General features: G+C 50.7%; 1 long non-coding RNA gene across 1 annotated transcript; it reads left to right on the top strand.

Moving 5' to 3' along the window:
- The first annotated feature begins 459 nt into the window (after positions 1–459).
- LOC129051849 (uncharacterized) lies at positions 460–23,190 on the top strand. The gene is made up of 3 exons (XR_008516344.2): positions 460–963; positions 1,789–1,966; positions 22,994–23,190. It is a non-coding gene; the product is annotated as an uncharacterized LOC129051849 (long non-coding RNA).
- The last annotated feature ends 251 nt before the right edge of the window (positions 23,191–23,441 follow it).

The following is a 23,441-nucleotide window of genomic DNA, read 5'->3' as shown; positions in this document are numbered from 1 at the left end:
ACTGGGGCCTCTTGATCAAACTGTGCCTGAAGCCCCTCTAGACTAGGAAAGGACCTTTCTTTCTTTCTTTCTCTCTTTCTTTCTTTCTTTCTCTCTTTCTTTCTTTCTCTCTCTCTCTCTCTCTCTCTCTTTCTCCCCCTCCTTCCCTCCTCTCTCTCTCTCCCCACCACCCGTCTTGGTGGAGTCTGACTATGTTGTCCAGGCTGGTCTTGAACTCCTGGCCTCAAGTGATCTGCCTGCCTCAGCCTCCCAAGGTGCTTGGATTACAGACATGAGCCTCTGCGCCCAGCCCTAACACCTTGTATTTTAACAGCTGGGTGATATGTTCAGGTCCTCTACTGGACTGAGAGTCCTGGAAGAGCAGGTCTGGGCCGATTTTTCTCCTGCCATGTTCCTGGTGCCCAAAACAGGGCCTGGCACACAGTAGGTGCTCACTTAAATGAGTGTTAAGCAATCAAATGAGATTTCTTTTCTCAATTTGTGGTTGCGAAAACAAAGCCCAGGAAGGGGAGCAGACTTGTCCACAAAGCAAGTGGGAATCTGGGTCAGGATTCAAATCAGACTTATGTGTTTCATTGCCCAGCACGTCCCTTCACCCGTGGAGCCCTTCTGTCTTCCGCCCGGTCTTTCCCCACCATGGCTCGGTCTGGCCAGCCTCTCTGCTCCTTATCTCCCTGAAATGCCCCCCACCTCCGCCACAGCTTCCAGGGAGACCCCACAGGGCCCAGGCAATCCGGGAGGGCTTCCTGCAGGAAGGGCTCCTAGACAGCGCGGTGTGCTGAGAGCTGTGTCTGACTGTGAAATGCCGGCTGATTTGCTCATCTACATCTTTGCAGGAGGCACAGGGCGCAGGTGGGAAATATTCCCACAGCTGTCCTCACACTTACCCATCTGTCCCAGTGACTTCATCAGAGCCTGAGCTGGGGGTGTGGCCGACCTCATCTTCCCACCTCCTGGAGTGTGGTGAGCAGAATCCTGACCTGTTAAAAGTATTAACTCAGCAGCCCCACGCCTGGCCTGAATCTCAGGCAGCGAGCTCCTTCTGCTCATTGTCTGAGTCTCTGCCTGCTGTTAAAGTTCCCCTTTTAGCTGATAAGGAAAATGAGCCCAGAGTGTGACTTCTCTTGCCCCGGAGACACACAGCATGTGCTGAGAGCTGGACTGCTCTCTCCTTGGCCACTGCCCTGCCTCTTCAGTGCATTCTCTGCAAAGCCACTAGAGGGTGCCTGTGAGCACCTGACTCAGGTCCTGTTCCTCCTCTGTCCACAGCCCTCTATGGCTCCCACCTCCCTCGAGGTCAAGACCCAAGTCCTTCATGCAGCCCATGAGGGCCTGCGCGACCTGCCCCGTCCCCTCCTTGCCCTCCCCTCCTGCCTCTCTACCCCTCTCTCACTCTACTTCAGCCACACCTGCCCCCTTGCTATTCCTCCAACATGCCAGGTGTGTTCCTGCCCCAGGGCCTTTGCACGCATGGTGCCCATAGCCTGGGATGCTGTTCCCTGGAGATCTTCATAGAGCACTTGCTCTAATCAGCTCGGGATGAGCAACGGAGAGGGAGAAAACCACTCACAGAGGGATAGGGGAATGCTAATGAAACGCTTTTTTTTTTTTTTTTTTTGGAACGGAGTTTTGCTCTGTTGCCCAGGCTGGAGTGCAATGGCGTGATCTCGGCTCACTGCAACCTCTGCCTCCTGGGTTCAAGCGATTCTCCTTCCTCTTCCTCAGTCTCCCGAGTAGCTGGGATTACAGGTTCATGCCACCACATCAAGCTAACTTTTGTATTTTTAGTAGAGACGGGTTTCACCATGTTGGCCAGGCTGGTCTCGAACTCCTGACGTCAAGTGATCCGCCTGCCTCAGCCTCCCAAGGTGCTGGGATTACAGGCGTGAGCCCCCGCAGCCAACCGATGAAACCTTTTCTAGCTGCCTTCATCTCTCCTCCTGAAGAAAGACCTTCAGCGCAGCTGGTGAGTCACAGTCACGGCGGGGCCTCTGTTTCCCCATTTGTAAGAGACAAGTAACGCTTCCCAAATCTGTGCCAATGGCTTCTCATCTTTTCTTCAATTTTCCCGTATCCACAGTTATCTATTTTCCTTTAAACCTCACATCTGAAATATCAGTCAATGTATTTTAAAAATCTCTTTTAGCCGGGCACGGTGGCTCTCGCCTGTAATCCCAGCTCTTTGGGAGGCTGAGGCGGGAGGATCGCTTGAGGACAGGAGTTCCAGACAAAGCTGGGTAACATAACAAGACTCCATCTCTACAAAAAAAAAAATGCAAAGATTAGCCAGACCACAGGTGTGGTGGTGCACACCTGTGGTCCCAGCTACTCAGGAGGCTGAGGTGGGAGGATCACTTGACCCTGGAAGGCCGAGTGATCTGGTTTGCTTCTGTGTCCTCACCCAAATCTCATCTTGAATTGTAATCCCCACATGTCGAGGGAGGGAGGTGATTGGATCATGGGGGCAGTTTCCCCAAGCTGTTCTCGTGATAGTGAGTGAGTTGTCACGAGATCTGATGGTTTGATAAGTGTTTGAAGTTTCTCCTTTGTCCAGCCGTCTTGTGAAGAAGGTGGCTGCTTCCTCTCCCACCATGATTGTAAATTTCCTGAGGCTTCCCCAGCCATGAGGAACCAAGTCAATTAAATCTCTTTCCTTTATAAATTACCCAGTCACGGTGGCTCACGCCTGTAATCCCAGCACTTTGGGAGGCCGAGGTGGGCAGACCAGAAGGTCAAGAGATCCCGGCCATCCTGGCCAACATGGTGAAACTCCATCTCTACTAAAAATTACAAAAAATGTAGCCGGGCGTGGTTGCAAGCGCCTGTAGTCCCAGCTATTTGGGAGGCTGAAGCAGGAGAATCACTTGAACCCGGGAGGCGGAGGTTGCAGTGAGCCGAGATCTCGCCACTGCGCTCCAGCCTGGGCGACAGAGTGTGACCCCGTCTCAAAATAAATAAATAAATAAACAAATAAAAATAAATAAATAAATTACCCAATCTCTGGGACGTTCTTTATAGCAGTGTGAGAACAGACCAATACATTCAGACTGTAGTGAGCTGTGATGGCACCACTGCATTCTAACCTGGGTGACAGAATGAGACCCTGTCTCTAAAAAAATAAAAATAAAAAATAAATCCTTTTTTTTAAATCACAAAGGTGAAAGGAAAATCAGCTTCTCTCACCATAGATTGAAGGTAACTGAAAATATAATTTATTCTGATTGACTTAAATGGATCCCGTAGTGACGGAAGGAATCACAGGTGGGAGAGACTTACAACCACTCCCTGGACCCCTCGCCCCTGGCAGGACCCAACTGAGACTTGAGAAAGACAGAACAGATATTCAAAGGGGTCACTGTGCAACTAGGCTTCCATGTTATTTCATACCACACCAAACACTCTCTGAAGTCATATTTTGTTTTGTTTTTTGTTGGTTGTTGGTTTTGAGACGGAGTTTCGCTCTTGTTGCCCAAGCTGGAGTGCAGTGGTGTGATCTCTGATCACTGCAACCTCTGCCTCCCAGGTTCAAGTGATTCTCCTGCCTCAGCCTTCTGAACAGCTGGGATTACAGGTGCGCACCACTGCGCCCGGCTAATTTTTGTATTTGTATTTAGTATTTATTTATATATTTTTTTGAGATGGAGTCTTGCTCTTATTGTCCAGGCTGGAGTGCAATGGCACAATCTGTGCTCACTGCAACCTCCGCCTCCCGGGTTCAAGCAATTCTCCTGCCTCAGCCTCCCAAGCAGCTGGGATTACAGGCGCCCACCACCACACCCTGCTAATTTTTGTATTTTTAGTAGAGACAGTGTTTCACCATGTTGGCCAGACTGGTCTCAAACTCCTGACCTCAGATGATCCGCCCGCCTTGGCTCCCAAAGTGCTGGGATTGCAGGTGTGAGCCACCACGCCCGGCCAATTTTTGTATTTTTAGTAGAGATGGGTTTCTGCCATGTTGGCCAGGTTGGTCTCAAACTCCTGACTTCAGGTGATCCTCTTCCCTTGGCCTCCCAAAGTGCTAGGATTCCAGGTGTGAGTCACCACGCATGGCCTTTTTTTTTTTTGACACAGAGCCTCGCTCTGTTGCCCAGGCTGGAGTGCAGTGGCATGATCTCACTGCAACTTCTGCCACCTGGGTTCAAGAGATCCTCCTGCCTCAGCCTCCCAAGTAGCTGGCATTACAGGCGCCTGCTACCACACCCGGCTAATTTTTATATTTTTAGTAGAGACGGGGCTTCACCATGTTGGCCAGGCTGGTCTTCAACTCCTGACCTCTAGTGATCTGCCCACCTCTGCCTCCCAAAGTGTTGGGATTATAGGCGTGAGCCACTGTATCCGGCCTGTCTTGTTTTCTGCTGTGTTCTCAGGACCTAGAACAGGTGAGTACACAGTAGGTGCTCAATAAATGTTTGTGAAATAAACAAATGCACCCATGTCTGTTCCTCCTTATGGCCCCTTGTGCTTGGCAGAACATTGACACCTCCCCGTCCAAAGATGTCCACATCCTAATTCCCAAATCCTATGCATATGGTACCTCAATTGGCAAAAAGGACTTTGCAAATGGGATTACATTAAGGATCTTGAGATGAGGAGATGATCCTGGATTATCCGGATAAGCCCAGTGCAGTCACAGGGTGCTTATAAGAAGGAAGCAGGAGGCTGGGCGCAGTGGCTCACGCCTATAATCCCAGCACTTTGGGAGGCCGAGGCGGGTGGATCACCTGAGGTCAGGAGTTTGAGCCAAGCCTGGCCAACATAGTGAAACCCTGTCTCTACTAAAAATACAAACATTAGCCGGGTGTGGTGGTGGGCACCTGTAATCCCAGCTGCTCTGGAGGCTGAGGCAGGAGACTCACTTGTGTTCAGGAGGTGGAGGTTGCAGTGAGCCGAGATTGCCCCACTGTACTCCAGCCTGGGTGACAGAGTGAGACTCCATCTCAAAAAAACAAACCAAACCAAAAAAAAAAGATGGGGCCCGGCACAGTGGCTCATGCCTGTAATCCCAGCACTTTGAGAGGCCAAGGCGGGTGGATCACAAGGTCAGGAGTTCCAGACCAGCCTGGGCAATATGGTGAAACCCCATCTCTACTAAAAATACAAAAAAAATAAAAAATTAGCCAGGTGTGGTGGCTCGCACCTGTAGTCCCAGCTACTCAGGAGACTGAGGCAGAAGAATCGCTTGAACCCAGAAGGCGGAGGCTGCAGTGAGCTGAGGTCGTGCCACTGTACTCCAGCCTGGACAAGAGAGCGAGACTCTGGAGACTCTGTCAAAAAAAAAAGGAAGGAAGCAGGTATGCCAGGTTCAGAGAAGTAGACCGATCAATAACAGGAACAACCAGGGCGAGGTGGCTTAAGAAAGACTCCAACAGCCCTTGCTGGCTTGGAGATGGAGGAAGGGGCCACGAGCCAAGGAATGCAAGAAGCCTCTGAAGACTGGACATGGTGGCTCACGCCTGTAATCCCTGCACTTTGGGAGGCCAAGGCAGGAGGATCCTTTGAGGTCAGGAGTTCGAGACCAGCCTGGCCAACATAGAGAGACCCCAGTCTCTACAACATAAAATTAAATTAAATTAAAAACGAAGCCTCTAGAAGCTGGAAAAGCAAGGAAAGTAGTTCTCTTCTAGAGCCTCCAGAAGGAATGCAATCCTGCAGTCGCCTTGATTTTAGCGTCGGAGAACTCAGAACCCCAAGGAGGCCGGGCGCGGTGGCTCACGCCTGTTATTCCAGCAATTTGGGAGGCCGAGGTGGGCGGATCATCTGAGGTCAGGAGTTCAAGACCAGCCTGGCCAACATGGTGAAACCCTTTCCTCTACTAAAAAAAAAAAAAAAAAAAAAAAAAAAAAAAATTAGCCAGGCATGGTGGTGCGAGCCTGTAATCCTAACTACTCGGGAGGCTCAGGTAGAAGAATCACTTGAACCCGGGAGGCGGAGGTGGCAGTGAGCAGAGACCACGCCACTGCACTCCAGCCTGGGTGACAGAGTGAGACTCCGTCTCAAAAAAAAAAAAAAAAAGAATTTGAGAATCCTTTGCCTTGAGTTTCCTAGTGGCAATCACAGTTGGTTTTGCCGACTCTCTTCCTTAGCAACCAGCAACCCCAATTTTCCTTGGGGAGCAGCCCTTTCCCCACTTCTGGTCTCAGTAGTTAGCTGACTCCACCCTCCCCCAGCTGTCCTGGCCAATCAGAGCACTACCTCTTCTGGGGGTTGCTATGATTGGTTCAGGACTAAGCCAGTGAGAATGAGAAGAGGAGGCTCTGTGTCCCTACCCGCAGGATATAGAGCTGGGAGGATGGAGTTTGGAGCCACTGAGTGGCATCCTTGCCACTAAGAAAGGGGAGCCCATCTCGGGGGTGAGGCTGGGAGAAGCCAGCGCAGAAGAAAGCAGAGTTGAGAGATGGCAAGAGAAAATTTGCTAATGTCATGAGTCGAGTTCCTGGATGCAACCATACCTCGAGCTGTAACATTCATTGCACTTGACAATGAGCCTGGGTAGTAATTTTCCTTTTTTGTTTTTTGTTTTTTTAAGACGGAGTCTCGCTCTATCGCCCAGGCTGGAGTGCAGTGGCGCGATCTCGGCTCACTGCAAGCTCCGCCTCCCGGGTTCACGCCATTCTCCTGCCTCAGCCTCTCCAGTAGCTGGAACTGCAGGTGCCCGCCACCACGCCCGGCTAATTTTTTGTAGTTTTAGTAGAGACGGGGTTTCACCCTGTTAGCCAGAACGGTCTCGATCTCCTGACCTCGTGATCCACTCACTTTGGCCTCCCAAAGTGCTGGGATTACAGGCGTGAGCCACCACGCCCCGCCTTTTTTTTTTTTTTTTTTTTTTTTTTGAGACAATATCTCATTCTGTTACCAAGGCTGGAGTGCAGTGGCACAATCTCTGCTCACTGCAACCTCTGCCTCTCCGGTTCAAGCGATTCTCCTACCTCAGCCTCCTGAGTAGCTGGGATTACAAGCATGTGCCACCATGTCCAGCTAATTTTTGTATCTTTAGTAGACACAGGGTTTCACCATTTGGCCAGGCTGGTCTTGAACTCCTGGCCTCAAGTGATCCGCCCACCTCGGCCTCCCAAGGTGCTGGGATTACAGGCCTGAGCCACCGCACCCGGCCACTTTTTCTTTTTTGTTGTTATTATGGGAGTGGTTGTTTTAATGACTGGCAAAAGAATGTTGATGAGCACCTTTTCTGCATAATGTGTACGATCTTGGAATTTCTGGAATAGCTATGGGGGGAAAGCGCTAGGACCCGAGAGTCACTCCCAATTTATTATTTTATTATATATTTGTTGTAGAGACGGGAGTCTTGCTATGTTGCCCAGGATGGTCTCAAACTCCTGGCCTCAAAAGATCCTCCTGCCTCAGCCTCCCAAAGTACTGGCATTACAGTCATGAGCCGCAGTGCCTGGCAGGTTCCACTTCCAATTGTTAAGAGTCTGAAGCTAGAGACAGTTGGTTCTTTCATGCTCAAACTGGGTGGTGATGGTGCACTGTGGGCGAGGGTGCCTAGCACCATGAGTGCAGTGAGGTGGCCCTGCGGCAAAACCCAGGAGCCTGGAGGGTCCAAAAAGGCCGCAATAGACTGGGGGAGATTTGAAGAGAAAGCCTGAAAAACTCGAGGTTTCAAGTATCAGCAAAACCGTGGGAGACGACCAGGTGAAATGGCTGACATCAGTAATCCCCGCACTTTGGGAGGCCGAGGCAGGTGGATCACCTGAGGTCAGGAGTTCAAGACCAGCCCGGTCAACATGATGAAGCCCCGTCTCTACTAAAAATACAAAAATTATCCAGGCATGGTGGCAGGCACCTGTAATCCCAGCTATTCGGGAGGCTGAAATAGGAGAATCACCTGAACCTGAGAGGCGGAGGTTGCAGGCAGCCAAGACTGCACCATTGCACTCCAGCCTGGGTGACAGAGCAAGACTCCATCTCAAAAAAAAAAAAAAAAAAAAAAGGCTGGTGGCTCACGCCTGTAATCCCAGCACTTTGGGAGGCTGAAGCGGGCGGATCATGAGGTCAGGAGATCGAGACCATCCTGGCTAACAGGATGAAACCCCGTCTCTACTAAAAATACAAAAAAAAATTAGCAGGGCATGGTGGTGGGCGCCTTGTAGTCCCAGCTACTCGGGAGGCTGAGGCAGGAGAATGGCGTGAACCCGGGAGGCGGAGCTTGCAGTGAGCCGAGATGGCGCCACTGCACTCCAGCCTGGGCAACAGAGCGAGACTCAGTCTCAAAAAAAAAAAAAAAAAAATGAAAGAAGGGGAGCTTCCACAGTTACCGGTTGTAGCTTAATCCTAGAAAGCACTTGGGCATTAAATAGTCAGGTAAACCACGCACACATCCAATGTTCCAGCGATTCCGTTTCTAGTCATAGTTCTTAGAGAAATACTTTGCCAAGTGCATAAAGAGAGAGGAAAGGACTTTTCATAGTAGCAGCATTTGTAATATTAAAAACCAGGAATAGAATGGGGTGCGGTGTTAGTCCCAGCTACTTGGGAGGCCGAGGCAGGAGGATCACTTGAGGCCAGGAGTTCGAGGCTGTGGTGTGCTATGATTGTGTCTGTGAATAGCCACTGCACTCCAGCCTGGGCAGCATAGGAAGACTGCATCTCTAAAACAAAATCCAAAACCAGGAATTAACCTAAAAGTTCATTGACAGAGTGGGGCACAGTGCCTCACACCTGTAATCCCAGCACTTTGGGAGGCCGAGGCAGGTGGATCACTTGAGGTCAGGAGTTGGAGACCAGCCTGGCCAACGTGGAGGAACCCCATCTCTACTGAAAATACAAAAATTAGCCAGGAGTGGTGGCGTGTGCCTGTAATCCCAGCTACTCAGGAGGCTGAGGCGGGAGAATCACTTGAACTCGGGAGTGGGAGGTTGCGGTGAGCCAAGATCACACCACTGCACTCCAGCCTGGGCAACACGAATGAAACTCCATCTCCAAATAAATCCATAAATAAATAAAATAAATATTTTAAAAATTAATAAAATAAAATATTGAGTGAAAAGAGCAAATTGCAGGATGATATGTACCTTATGAGAATATTAAGATTTATTTTTAGTGTGCAAAATTACGCTAGTCACGTTCGTGGATAGATGGGTGAGAGTTTATACACATAAGAAAGTAGAAAAATGCGTGACTGGAGGAGGTCAAAGGCCACTGTACCTTGACTTCTAGTATTTCCATTCTTACTTACAAAACAAAAACAGGCCTGAAGCAAATATGAGAAGGGTTAAGCACTGCTGGTCCTGCGTGGAGGAAACACAGGTGCTTGCTATATTTGTCTTTGCACTTGTCTTTCCTTTTTACTTTCCTCAAAATTAGAAAAAAAAAATGTTTATAACAAAGAAAGTTATGGAGGATTTAAATAGGTAGAGAGGAAGTAGGAGTGTGTTCCAGCAGAGGGACCAGCTTCAGCAAAGGCTTGGGGGCAGCAGTGAGCACGGCCTTTGGGAGATAAGAAAACCTATTGCAGAGGCAGGGCACGTTGGCTCACGCCTGTCATCCTAGCACTTTGGGAGGCCGAGGTGGGAGGAATGCTTGAGGTCAGGAGTTTGAGACCGGCCTGGCCAACATGGTGACACCCCGCCTCTACTTAAAATACAAAACTTAGCCAGGCGTGGTGGCATGCACCTGTAATCCCAGCTACTCAGGAGGCTGCGGCAGGAGAATCACTTGAGCCTGGGAGGCGGAGGTTGCAGTGAGCCGAGATCGCACCACTGCACTGAAGCCTGGGCAACAGAACGAGACTCTGTCTCGGAAAAAAAAAGAGAGAGAAAAGGAAACTACAGCAATCGTTCTATGTCCTGAGGGCACACTTGAATCCTATTCCCAACACCCCAGCTCTAGACCGATTCATTCAGAATCTCCAGTGGAGGGGAGGGATGGAAGGTGTTGGTTGGAATTTGAAACTCCCTGGGTGATTGTAATCACCAGGGCAGGACTAGGAGCCATCAGATACGCGGTCTAGTGCAGTAGTCACTTAAAACATGTTTGCTGGGTGGTGACTGAATAATGCAGGGAGAGTGAAAATGAAGGCTACAGGGACAGGCTGGCAGGGGCCAGCCTGTAGTTGGGACTTGGAAAGGGTTAGGCAGTCCAGATCCACTTTCCTTAACTGTGCTTAACAAATTACAAATATTAGCCTAAGAGAATTCCGGGTGATAAAAAATGTTCTAAAGAAAATACAGGTGCCGGGCACGGTGGCTCAAGCCTGTAATCCCAGCACTTTGGGAGGCTGAGGTGGGTGGATCACCTGAGGTTGGGAGTTCGAGACCACCCTGACCAACATGGAGAAACCCCATCTCTGCTAAAAATACAAAATTAGCCGGGTGTGGTGGCACATGCCCATAATCCCAGCTACTCGAGAGGCTGAGGCAGGAGAATGGCTTGAACCCGGGAGGCGGAGCTTGCGGTGAGCTGGAGATTGTGCCATTGCACTCCAGCCTGGGCAACAAAAGCGAAACTCCGTCTCAAAAAAAAAAAAAGAAGGAAAGAAAATACAAGCACCAGGTATGGTGGTGTGCTAGCTACGTTCCAGCTACGGGGGAAGCTGAGGCAAGAGGATTGCTTGAGTCCAGGAGTTCGAGGCTGTAGTGAGCTGTGATCATGCCACTGCACTCCAGCCTGGGCAACAGGGGACCCTGTCTCATTAAAAAAAAAAAAAAAAGAAGAAGAAGATGTTGATGATGTGATAGAAAACAGCTTCGTAGCTTCTTTAGTCAGGGCAGTCAGGGAGGGCTTCCTGGAGGAGGTAACATTGGCATTGGAGCTGAGCCCTAAAGGTTGAGAAGCTAGCCCTAAAGATGGCAAAGGATGGGTGTGGTGGTGCGCGCCTGTAATCCCAGCTACTAGGTAGGCTGAGGCAGGAAAATTGCTTGAATCTGGGAGGCAGGGTTGCAGTGAGCCAAGATCGCGCCAATGCACTGCAGCCTGGGCAACAGAGCGAGACTCTGTCTCAAAAAAAAAAAAGGGATGGGAAAGGAGGACCAGGCAGAGAGAACAAGCAAACAGGCAGTTCCAGCACAGGGTGACCAGGGCTGTTTTGGGGGATGCCCAGGGCATCAGAAGATCTGAGGGGTGGGCCTGGTTCAGGCACAGGTCAGGCAAGGCTTCCGGAAGGAGGCAGCTGGAATCCAGGTCTGACTTATCTCTGTCCAGCCCTGTCACTTGTGAGCAGAAAGGCCACCACCCCGCCCCCAGCGTCCCCGAGGGAAATGGCACCTGAATCAAGGCGTTTATTTTTTTCCAAGGGAGTGAAAGTGAACATGATCATCTCTCCATCCATCCGCTTTTTAAATTTAGCCCAGTGCACATGGAACTTGGTTCAGGAAAAACAAGAAGTTATAAAAATATAATTCCATTCTTCATCACGGGCAGCAGAGGGAGCGAGGCGGGGAGAGACAGGGGAATTCAGAGGATGGGGAAGGCAGAAAACTCAAAAACAGCTCCAGAGGCAGGGCTGCCTAGAGGGGAAGGTCCAAAGCCCCAGCCTCAGGCAGGCATCAAACTCACCTCCTGCCCTGCCCTCTACATAGGTCCCATCTCCTGCCTCATCTCCATCCCTCGCTCCCCTCTGCCCAAGGGCCCTTCCCCAGCCTCTCCCACCTTCTCCAGTCCCGCCCCCAACAGCTGGGACCAGACTGACCAATCTAAAATCTAGAATCCGACCAGGCACGGTGGCTCACACCTGTAAACCCAGCACTTTGGGAAGCCAAGGTGGGTGGATCACCTGCGGTCAGGAGTTTGAGACCAGCCTGGGCAACATGGTGAAACCCCGTCTCTACTAAAAATACAAAAATTAGCTGGGTGTGGTGGCACATGCCTGTAATCCCAGTTACTCAGGAGGCTGAGGCAGGAGAATGGCATGAACCCAGGAGGTGAAGGTTGCAGTGAGCAGAGATTGCACCACTGCACTCCAGCCTAGGTGACAGAGTGAGACTCTGTCTCAAAACAAACACATTTTATATGTTTCCAGCCATGAGGATGGAACTGCCGGGAAGACAGGGCCAAGTCTGATTTTTGTTGGTTTGTTTGTTTTTCTGGCTGTAAGTTTATTCAATCCTCTCCCATTTTACCGAGGTGGCTGAACATGTCCACCACCAAATGCACCTCTAAACTGGAATTCGGTTGCTGGCCCAGCCCCAGCCTTGGCTTCCTGGCCAGCACCAGGGGGCACAGGGCCCCACCTGTGGGTCTCTGTCAGCTTCCCATCTTGGGAGTCTTGGAGGGCACTCACCCTCCAGAAGTTTAGGCCAAGGTCTGCCAGTCTCTGGATGGCTGCGGCATAGAGTGGCAGGCACACTCTCTGAGGGCAGCTGGAGGTCATTATGGAGACACTAGATACCCTCATTGGTAAGGTACCAGTAGAAATGTCTCCAGTCGGCCAGGCATGGTGGCTCACGCCTGTAATTCTAGCACTTTGGGAGGCTGAGGCAGACGGATCACAAGGTCAGGAGTTCGAGACCAGCCTGACCAACATGGTGAAACCACGCCTCTACTAAAAATACAAAAATTAGCCAGGCATGGTGGTGGGTGCCTGTAGTCCCAGCTACTCAGGAGGCTGAGGCAGAAGAATCACTTGGACCCAGAAGGCGGAGGTTGCAGTGAGCCGAGATGCGCCACTGTACTCCAGCCTGGGCGACAGAGCGAGACTCCATCTCAAAAAAAAAAAAAAAAAAAAAAAAAAAAAATGTCTCCAGGCAAATTGTTCCTTCACATAACCTCGCGATCTGAGAGACTGTTTGGCCTTTATGACGTGTAGGTTGGGCACATTCCTGTCTGCCAGCTCTGGGTGCTTAGGCAGGTGGGCATCCTTCTTGGCCACCATGACTCCCTCCTTAAAAAGGAGTTCATAGACCGGGCACGGGGGCTCACACCTGTAATCCCAGCACTTTGGGAGGCTGAGGCGGGCGGATCACTTGAGGTCAGGAGTTCGAGACCAGCCTGGCCAACATGGTGAAACCCCATCTCTACTAAAAATACAAAAATTAGCCAGGCATGGTGGTGGGCGCCTGTAATCCTAGCTACTCAGGAGGCTGAGGCTGGAGAATCACTTGAACCCAAGAGGCGGAGATTGCAGTGAGCCGAGACCGTGCTATTGCACTCCAGCCTGGGCGACAAGAGCAAAACTCAAGTCACAGAAAAAAAAAAAAAAAAAAAGAGAAGTTCATAAATGGCAGTCCGGTTCTCCTCAGCCATCAATATCTCTGTCAGGGCCGGGACTGGAAAGCGAACCAAGGCTGCTTTTGTCTCCACTGCTTCTTTTCCCAGTACATGAATCTCCGGCTACCACTGAATCTCTGTTCTAGGCTCCGGGGTCCCTAAGACCCCTGAGTCTGGGGTCAACTCTGCTGAAGTTTGTAGGGCCATGGTGGGGATACCTTCTCAGCAAGAAAAACACAAGATCCCAAATATCAGCGCCCCCCACTTTCTTGAAACCCCCCAGACCCTGGACAGCAGGTCTGCATCCTGTCTGTCAGCTTCATCTCTGTTGCTAGGCAACCCCAGTGCTCTTCTCCACCCCCATCTCCCCGCATTCACACTTATTTCTTGGTGAAACAGACAAGCTCTTCCCAGCCGCCTCACCCCAAGTCCGTGCACCCCTGGGCACTCTCTCAGAACAAAATTGCCCTCTGGATGAGGGTCTCACACAAAGCTGGCCCCTCCCCACCTCCCATCCTCCCATTCCGCCTCCTGGGAATATATATATATAATTTTTTTTTGAGACAGAGTCTTACTCTGTTGCCCAGGCTGCAGTGCAGTGGCACGGTCTCAGCTCACTGCAACCTTCGCCTCCCAGGTTCAAGTGAGTCTCCTGCCTCAGCTCCCCGAGTAGCTGGGATTACAGGCATGCGCCACCATACCCAGCTAATTTTGTATTTTTAGTAGAGATGGGGTTTCACCACCCGCCTCAGCTTCCCAAAGTGCTGGGAGTGAGCCACAGCGCCCGGCCACCTCCTGGGAATGGGAATAGATGTCTCCAGTAGTTCCCATGATTCTGATTTCCCGTGTTCTAAAGTCAGAAGCACCTTCCCTATGTTGGCTGGCTTCACTGTCACCCATGGAGGTGGCACAGCCATTGTTGCTACACAGAGGAGTACACTGAGGCTCCGAGATGCAGCGTTGACTGCCCCCAATCACACAGCAAGGGTTGGGCTGCTGAACTTAAATCCGGAGGCCTGTGGGGACTCCCACTCAAAGCTGCAGGGGGTCCCAGGCCAGGTGCTGTATGACCTCGGGGAGGCCCCTTTCCCTCTCTGTTCCTCCCCAGCCAGCCAGGGAGAAGGTGAAGCTTTAAAATCCATTTGAATTCCATCTCCCTGGGCCAGGTGTTCTGGCACATGCCTGAATCCCAACGCTTTGGGAGGCTGAGGCGGGAAGACCCCTTGAGGCCAGGAGTTCAAAACCAGCCTGGGCTATGTAACGAGATCCCATCTCTACAGAAAATTTAAAAATTAGCTGGCATGGTAGCAGGCACCTGTAGTCTCATTTACTCAGGAGGCTGAGGCAGGAGGATTGCTTGAGCCCAAGAGTTCGAGGCTGCAGTGAGCTATAATCGCACCACTATGAGGCACTCCAGCCTGGACGACAGAGCGAGACCCCATCTCAGAAAAACTCATAAACTCCATCTCCCATCTCTGCCTCAGTACCTGGGAGGCAGGAGCAGGTGGGGGATCTGGAAGTAGCGGAGAGGGGGGTGCCACAGGAGAGAGGAGAGTGTGGAGCCCAGAGGTTGGCAGCCCTGGGGGAGATGTGCAGCCAGAGCCTGAGAGACGGAAATAGAACGTCAGAGGAGAGGCAGAGATAGAAGAGAGGCAGAGTCAGAGGAGAGGGAGAGTGAGAGGAGAGGCAGAGACAGGAGGGGCGGGGGAGGAAGGCCAGACCATCCCCCTGTGCCCAGCCAGTGCTGGATCCACAGTGGCATGGGGAAGGGAGAAAGCGGAGGAGAGGGAGGGGTGGGGAGGAAGGTGGTGGGTGAAGCAGGTGCCCCATGGGAGCAGCAGAGACAAAAAGATACAGAAGCAGAGAGACCCAGGTTGGGGGTCGGGGGAAGACAGAGAAAGAGAGGGCTGGGGAGAGAGAGAGAATGAGAAAGGGAGTGGGGGAGAGAGAATGAGATGGGGGAGGGTGAGGAGAGAGAAGGAGAAAGATGGGGGAGAGAGAAAGAGGGGGAAGGAAAGAGGAGGGAGAGAGAAAGAGAACAGGAGAAAGAGAGAGAAACAGAGGGAGAAAGGCGGGAGAGGGAGAGAGAGAGGGAGAGAGGGAGATGTAAACACAGAGAGATGTGCAGAGACCCAGAGATACACACAGAGATAAGGAGAGATGGAGAGGTCATCGTGGAGAACTGGGAGAGAGGGAGAGAGATGTGGCCAGCCCTAGACACTCAGAGTGCTGTTCGGATCGTAGTTGCCTGAGTAGCTTTTGAGGGTTCTTTTAGCAGTCATCATGGGGTATTCGGGCCAGTCTTGGCCAGTGCTGGAGCCTCGGGGTCTCCCAGAGTCCACCCCACAGCCCCTCATGGTCAGGCTGGGGTGGAAGGAACCCAGAACTGGGTGGGCAGTAGCCAGAGAGGCTCAGAAAGAGGAGCTGGAAGCAAAGCTATTGAAGGCAATTGATTGCCAGGAACAAAGGCTTTGGGGAAAAGCGTTTCTGGTAGAGGGACCAGCATGTGCAAAGGCCGGGTGGGGGTGAAATAAAGTCAGTGCACTTGGACATGGCAAGATCGTCCTGTGGCTCATGTTGGAATGGGTGCTGGGGAGGGGATAGGATGGAGATGAGGCAGGAAAGGCCTCCAGGGTCATGTACCCCAAAATACAGGCATTGGGGCCCAGAGAGTCCTCCGTCTTGGTTTGGCTCATGAGGAGCCACCAGGCTGTGGAGAAGTAAAACTGGACACAGCTGGACACTGACCAAGGGGTCAGGGCTGGGACAGAGGGACAATCCTGGGGAGCTCAGAGTTGGGAAGAGAGTGGGGGCACCAGACACTGATCCCTGGGATAAAACAGGCTGAGAATCCCTTATCCAAAATGCTTGGGATGGCTGGATGCAGTGGCTCATGCCTGTAATCCTAGCACTTTGGGAGGCTGAGGTAGGCAGATCACCTGAAGTTGGGAGTTCGAGACTAGCCTGGCCAACATGGTGAAATCCCATCTCCACTAAAAATACAAAATTATGGTGGCGCACACCTGTAATCCCAGCACTTTGGGAGGCCGAGGCAGGTGGATCACCTGAGGTCAGGAATTCAAGACCAGCCTGGCCAACATGGCAAAACCCCGTCTCTACTAAAAATACAAAAAATTAGCTGGGCATGGTGGTAGGCACCTGTAATCCCAACTACCTGGGAGACTGAGGCAAGAGAATCGCTTGAACCCAGGAGGCAGAGGTTGCAGTGAGCCGAAATCACACCATCGCACTCCAGCCTGGGTGACAGAGCGAGACTCCATCTCAAAAAAAAAAAAAAAAAAACCTTTGGAACAGAAGCATTTTTCCATGGTGAAGAAGTGTTTTGGATTGGGGTTTTTTTTGGATTTCAGAATATTTTCATTATACTTGCCAGCTGAGCGTCCCTAATCTGAAAATCCGAAATCTGAAACGCTCCAACGAGCCATGGGCGCTCAAAGCATTTTCAATTGGAGCATTTTGGATTTTGGATTTTGGATTTTTGGATTGCGGTGCTGAACCTAGATAATAATTTAACAAGATGACGTCACAGCAAATGGTGGGGATGAGGTTATTTTAGCCAGGGATGGCTTCTCTGAGGAGGTGACATTTAAGCTGAGACCTAGAACAGGAAAATGAGACAACTCTGAGGGGATCTGGGGGCACAGCTGTTCTGGGAAGAGGGTGCATCCCACGCAAAGGCCCTGGGGCAGGACCGCACCTGGTGTATTGGTGTTGGAGGGACAGTGAGGAGGCCCGTCTGGCTGGAGCAGAGTGAACGAGGAGAAGAGCAGGAGGAGGGGAGGGCAGTAAGGGAGTAGGAAAGGTTCTGAAGGGCCTGGTGGGCCTCTGGGAGGACTTGAACTTTGACCCGGAGGGAGGTGGGAGCCAGAGGGCTGTAGGCAGAAGAAGGACAGATCTGACTTAGATTTTTCTTCTTCTTCTTGAAATGAAGTCTCACTCTGTTGCCCAGGCTGGAATGCAGTGGCATGATCTTGGCTCACTGCCACCGCTGCCTCCCAGGTTCAAGCAATTCTCCTGCCTCAGCCTCCAGAGTAGCTGGGGTTATAAGCACCTGCCACCTCGCCTGGCTAAGTTTTGTATTTTTTAGTAGAGATGGGGTTTCACCATGTTGGCCAGGCTGGTCTCAAATTCCTGACCTCAGGTGATCCACCCCCCTCGGTCTCCCAAAGTGTCAGGATTACAGATGTGAGCCACTGAGCCTGGCCCTGACTTAGATTTTAAGGGGTCATCTTGAATTCTTTCATGTAAGAAGAAAAATAAACATCTCAAGCAAAAGTGACCAAACCTAACTGTGTTCACTATGGTTGTTCCTCCCTTGATATCATTCTCCTGGCCGGGCTCGGTGGCAGGTGCCTGTAATCCCAGTGACCCAGGAGGCTGAGGCAGGAGAATCGCTTGAATCTGGAAGGCAGATTTTGCAGTGAGCCGAGATCGCGCCACTGCACTCCAACTTGGGCAAAAGAGCAAGACTCCATCTCAAAAAATAATAATAATAATAATTCTGCTAATATCAACCAACTCGTAAGTAAGCAATGTCAAGTTGACTATGACTGGTGGGTCTCCAGCTCCAGCCTAGGCTGGATCCGCTGACTTTGGCCAATTCAGGCCTTCCTCTGGCCTGCACTCCTGACCCTTTCCTGCGGCTGGGGACCCCCATTGTTGTCCCCTCACCTTGAGCCTCTCCGGCAGGGAGGTTGGTGTCTTCCCTGAACTCGCCAACTAACGCCTCAGCTCTGAAGGCCTAATTGTGCATGAAATCCAATCAAATTATCAGGCCCTGATGAGCAATTCCCTAGATTATTTAGCTCAGTGAAGTAAATAATGACATTAGCTGTCACGTTCTCCTGCAAGCTCATTTTGTGGTGGGCCTAGCGACAGAGGCCCCTCATTATCTGCAGTGTAACCGGAGGCCCCTGCACTCTGGTCATCCTGAGTGGTGGGAAGAAGGGAGAGGGTGGGAGCTCACAGTCTTCAGATATCAGCCCTAGAGGGACTTAGTGCTGTCCTACAAATGGGGAAACTGAGGCCCAATGCAGAACCTGCCTGAACTCACACAGACAGTTAGGGTCTCTGGAATCCATCTCCACATCTGCCATTCGTCCGGGAGAGTGGTGACCCACATGGGCACACACCACCGCCTGTCCTCATCTCCATCTTTGGGGGGGCCAAGGCAGAACTCAAATATGGGATAAAAGTGACATGCAGAGTGGAGGAATGCTCCAGTATGTACACATCTGAAGTCCTTGCCTCATTCAGAGGAACCAAGAGATGTTGATTAACTTCCAGTTATGGTAAGCTAAGTATACATGGTAAGAGTGTAAGGGTGACTGCTCAAAGGCAGAAATGGAATGCATAATTTCCAAATCATGAGAGGCAATAAGAAAGGAACAAAGAAGGCCAGGTTCAGTGGCTCATGCCTGCAATCTCAACACTTTGGGAGGCCGAGGTGGACGGATCACCTGGGGTCAGGAGTCCAAGACTAGCCTGGCCAACATGGTAAAACCCTATCTCTACTTTAAATATAAAATTGGCTGGGCTTGGGCCGGGCACGGTGGCTCATGCCTGTAATCCCAGCACTTTAGGAAGCCAAGGCAGGCGGATCACATGAAGTCAGGAGTTTGAGACCTAATTTTTTTTACAGTTTGAAGCCTGGCCAATGTAGTGAAACCCCATCTCTACTAAAAATATAAAATTAACTAGGCTTGGTGGCAGGCGCCTGTAATCCCAGCTACTTGGGAGGCTGAGGCAGGAGAATCGCTTGAACCTGGGAGGCGGAGGTTTCAGTGAGCCAAGATCATGCCATTGCACTCTAGCCTGGGCAAAAAGAGCGAAACTCTGTCTCAAAAAAAAAAAAAAAGAGAGAAGGAACAAAGAAAATCTGACAAATTCAGCAGGAGGTTGAAGAGAAGGTGAAAAGGAAGCAGCAGAAAAAAATTCATGTTAATTATAAAACACAGTCAAAGAAAGTCATGAAAATAAAGCCAAATATATTGGCAAACACAATAAATATAAATGAATTAAACTGATTGCTTAAAAGACATAGACTGTCGTATTGGATACATAGAAACAACAAAGAATAAACAAAATCCATGTGTATGTTCTTTTGAATACGCCTAAAATAAAATAATGCATCATCAGCAAATAAATTACAAGAAAAAAAAAAAGAAGAGAAAGAGACGGACAGGAACCTATAGGCTAAAAGAGACTTTAAGACGTATCAACCAGCCGGGCACGGTGGCTCACACCTGTAATCCCTGCACTTCGGGATGACGAGGCGGGTGGATCACGAGGTCAGGAGATTAAGACCATCCTGGCTAACACGGTGAAACCCTGTCTCTACTGAAAATACGAAAAATTCGCCGGGCGTGGTGACGGGCACTTGTAGTCCCAGCTACTCAGGAGGCTGAAGCAGGAGAATGGCGTAAACCAGGGAATTGGAACTTGCAGTGAGCTGAGATCGGGCCACTGCACTCCAGCCTGGGCGACAGAGCAAGACTTGGTCAAAAAAAAAAAAAAAAAAAAAGACATATCAACCAAATACATATGTGAACTATATTCGGATCATGCTCCAAACTGTAAAAAAAATTATGACACTTTTGATATAATTAGAAATTTGAGGCTGATGAGATATTTGCTGATAGTATAAAATTATTGTTGGCCGCGCACAGTGGCTCACGCCTGTAATCCCAGCACTTTGGGAGGCCGAGGCGGGTAGATCACGAGGTCAGGAGATCGAGACCATCCTGACTAACACAGTGAAACCTGGTCTCTGCTAAAAATACAGAAAATTAGCCGGGTATGGTGGCACATGCCTGTAGTCCCAGCTACTCAGGAGGCTGAGGTAGGAGAATGGCGTGAACCCGGGAGGCAGAGTTTGCAGTGAGCCGAGATCGTGCCTCTACACTCCAGCCTGGGCGACAGAGCAAGACTCCATCTAAAAAAAAAAAAATTTTTTTTAATTATTATTATTTTTTTTTGAGACAGGGTCTCATTCTGTTGCCCAGGCTGGAGTGCAATGGCACGATCTCGGCTCACTGGAATCTCTGCCTCCCTGGTTCAAGTGATTGTCCTGCCTCAGCCTCCCATGTAGCTGGGATTACAGGCCCCTGCCACCAGGCCGGGCTAATTTTTGTATTTTTATTAGAAATGGCGTTTCACCATGTTGGCCAGGTTGGTTTCAAACTCTTGGCCTCCAGTGATCCACCTGCCTCAGCCTCCCAAAGTGCTGGGATTACAGGCGTGAGCCACCGCGGCTGGCCATTGTTAACATTTTCTGCATAGTCCTCCTTATCTTTTAAAGATACCAATTGGTCATGCCTATAATACCAGCTCTTTGGGAGGCCTAGGCAGGTGAATCACTTGAGGTCAGGAGTTCAAGACCAGCCTGATCAACATGGTAAAACCTGTCTTTACTAAAAATACAAAATTAGCCGGGCGTGGTAGCACACTCCTGTAATCCCAGCTAGAGGCAGGAGAACTGCTTGAACCCAGGAAGTGGAGGTTTCAGTGAGCCGAGATCGCGCCATTGCACGCCAGCCTGTGCAACAAGAGAGAAACTCTGTCTCAAAAAAAAAGATACAAATTGAAAAATTGAAATATTTTTGAGTCACTTATATTATACCCAGAATTCTTTCTTTCTTTCCTGCACTCATTTTTTTCTCTTTCTTTTTTTTGAGACGGAGTCTCGCTCTGTCACCCACGCTGGAGGGCAGTGGCATGATCTCAGCTCACTGCAACCTCCGCCTCCTGGGTTCACGCCATTTACCTGCTTCAGCCTCCCAAGTAGCTGGAACTATAGGCGCCTGCAACCACGCCCGGCTAATTTTTGTAATTTTAGTAGAAATGGGGTTTCACTAATTGGTCAGGCTGGTTTTCAAACTCCTGACCTCAGGTGATCCACCCACGTTGGCCTCCCAAAGTGCTGGGATTACAGGTGTGAGCCACCACACCCAGCTTCTCTTTCTTTCTCTCTCTCTCCCTTTCGTTCCTTCCTTCCTTCCTCTTTCTTTCTTTCCTTTCTTTCTCTCTCTCTCTTTTTCTTTCTTTCCCTCCTCTTTCCTTCTTTCACTCTTCTTTTCCTTTCTTTTTTTTTGACGGAGTCTCACTCTGTCACCCAGGCTGGAGTGCAGTGGCATGATCTCCGCTCACTGCAACCTCTGCCTCCCAGGTTCAAGCGATTCTCCTGCCTCAGCCTCCTGAGTGGCTGGGATTACAGGCGCCCACCACCACGCCCGGCTAATTTTTGTATTTTTAAGTAGAGACGGGTTTCATCACGTTGATCAGGCTGGTCTCTAACTCCTGACCTCAGGTGATCTGCCTGTCTCGGGCTCCCAAAGTGTTGGGATTACAGGCATGAGCCACTGCGCCCATCTCAGTGCATGTTTTCTGGATGAACAAATGTGTACCTCTCCACAATCCCATCTTTCTCCAAGCCTCAGTTTCCTCCCATGTGAAATGGGGTGAACCTCTCCTGTGGGAAGCATGAAGTGGGGGCTTCATATAGGCAGCCTCCCCGCTCTCAGCTCAGGCCTGGGTGGAGGGGGTGCCCTCTTTCCAGGATTAATGGTGTCCCTGCCTCTGGGATCAGACTCTGGCTCCACTGGGCATTCGGATCTTGAACCCAGGTCTCAGGGCTGAGCCCCGGAGCTCTGAGCTGAGAAGAACCTGAGTTAGGGACCGGGGGCACTCAGCCAGTTTGTGGAGGGGGTCTGAAGTACCAGCCAGGGGGAGGGGTGGGGACCAGGACAGGGTTAGAGCTCCAGACCCCAGGGGTGCCCCAGAGAGGAAAATTGGGGAGGGGGACGGGCTAGGGGCCTCTCGCCTGCCTCTATCTATCTGCCTCTTCCCCATTCTCTTTCTAGATCTCTGTCTCTGTGTTTCTCTGTCTCTAGGTCTCTCCGAGTCTGTTTTTATCTCTGACTACCTCTTTTGATCTCTGCTGGTCTCCTTTCTCTTGTTTTCTCTGTCTCTTTGAATCTACCTTTATCCCTGTCTTTCTTTCCCTCTCTGTCTCTCTGTCTCTCTCTCGCTCTCTCTTTTTTTTTTTTTTTTTTTTTTTTGAGACAGTCTCCCTTTGTCTCCCAGGCTGGAAGGCAGTGGTGCAGTCTCGGTTCACTGCAACCTCCGCCTCCCGGGTTCAAGTGATCCTCCTGCCTCAGCCTCCCAAGTAGCTGGGATCACAGGCACCCACCACCAGGCCCGGCTAATTCTCTCTCTGATTCTCCATCTCTCTGAGTCTCCTTTTATCTCTATCTCTTTCTATCTCTCTTTTCTCTTGTTCTCTCTCTCTCTAGGTCTCTGTCTCTATCTCTCTGAGTCTGTATCTCTGTCTGTATCTCTGTGGGTCTCCTCTGTCTCTCTGAGTCTCCCTTTATCTCTGACTGTCTCTGTCCATCTCTCTGTGTTTCTATCTTTGTCACCTTCTGTGTGAGTCTCTCTGTGTCTTTTATCTGTCTGACCCCAGCTCAGCTTCTCTGTGTGGGTCTCTTTCTATCTGTCTTTGGTTCTCTCTTTCTCTCCTCACCTCCTTTGTCTCCCCTTCCCAGGCTCCATTTCTTTCCCCCACCTCTTCCTGGGTCCAGGTGCAGGCCCCCTCCCCACCTCCACCCTGCCCTCCTCTGGCAGTATCAGCCCTTCCCGTCCAACCCAGAAAAAGCAGCCAGGCCAGGGCAGGGCAGCCAGCCAGCCTCTCTGCTGGGGACCCCAGGGACTCCAGCAGGACTCCCCCCTCCCTGGCCTGATCCCCAGGGGTTCTGCCCCCCTGCAGAAACCCTGCCTCCCTCAGCACCTCTTCTCTTCCTCTGCCTAGAGGTCCTGTGTTATTGCTGCTGGCACCCGAGGCTGCAGAAAAAAAAAACGGAAATCGCAGTCACCGTGGCTCCTACTTGTCCTTCTGTCTCCTTGCCCCAACTCCTCGGAGCATGAAAAGTTCCATCTCCGTGTGAGAACAACACAGTGGGTGCTTCGTAGTTGTTTGCGGAATAAACAAACATGTATTGAGTGCCTACTGTGTGCCAAACAGTATTTGAGGTACAGGGAACACTGTGGCGTTCAAGACAGACAGAAGTCTGCCCTCCTGGAGTTGACATTCCAGAGCAGGAGGCAGATTGGAACAAGCACACATTGTACCATGTTGAGTAGTGCCTGCCTGCGAAAATAAATTCAAAAATTACATACACCTCAGTTGGGACCCGTGGCTCAGGCCTGTACTCCCAGCACTTTGGGAGGCTGAGGCGGGTGGATCACGAGGTCAGGAG

This window comes from Pongo abelii, chromosome 20 (genome assembly GCF_028885655.2).
Source record: "Pongo abelii isolate AG06213 chromosome 20, NHGRI_mPonAbe1-v2.0_pri, whole genome shotgun sequence".
In the NCBI taxonomy this organism is placed as follows: Eukaryota; Metazoa; Chordata; class Mammalia; order Primates; family Hominidae; genus Pongo; species Pongo abelii.
This window is presented reverse-complemented; position numbering and strand designations above follow the sequence as displayed.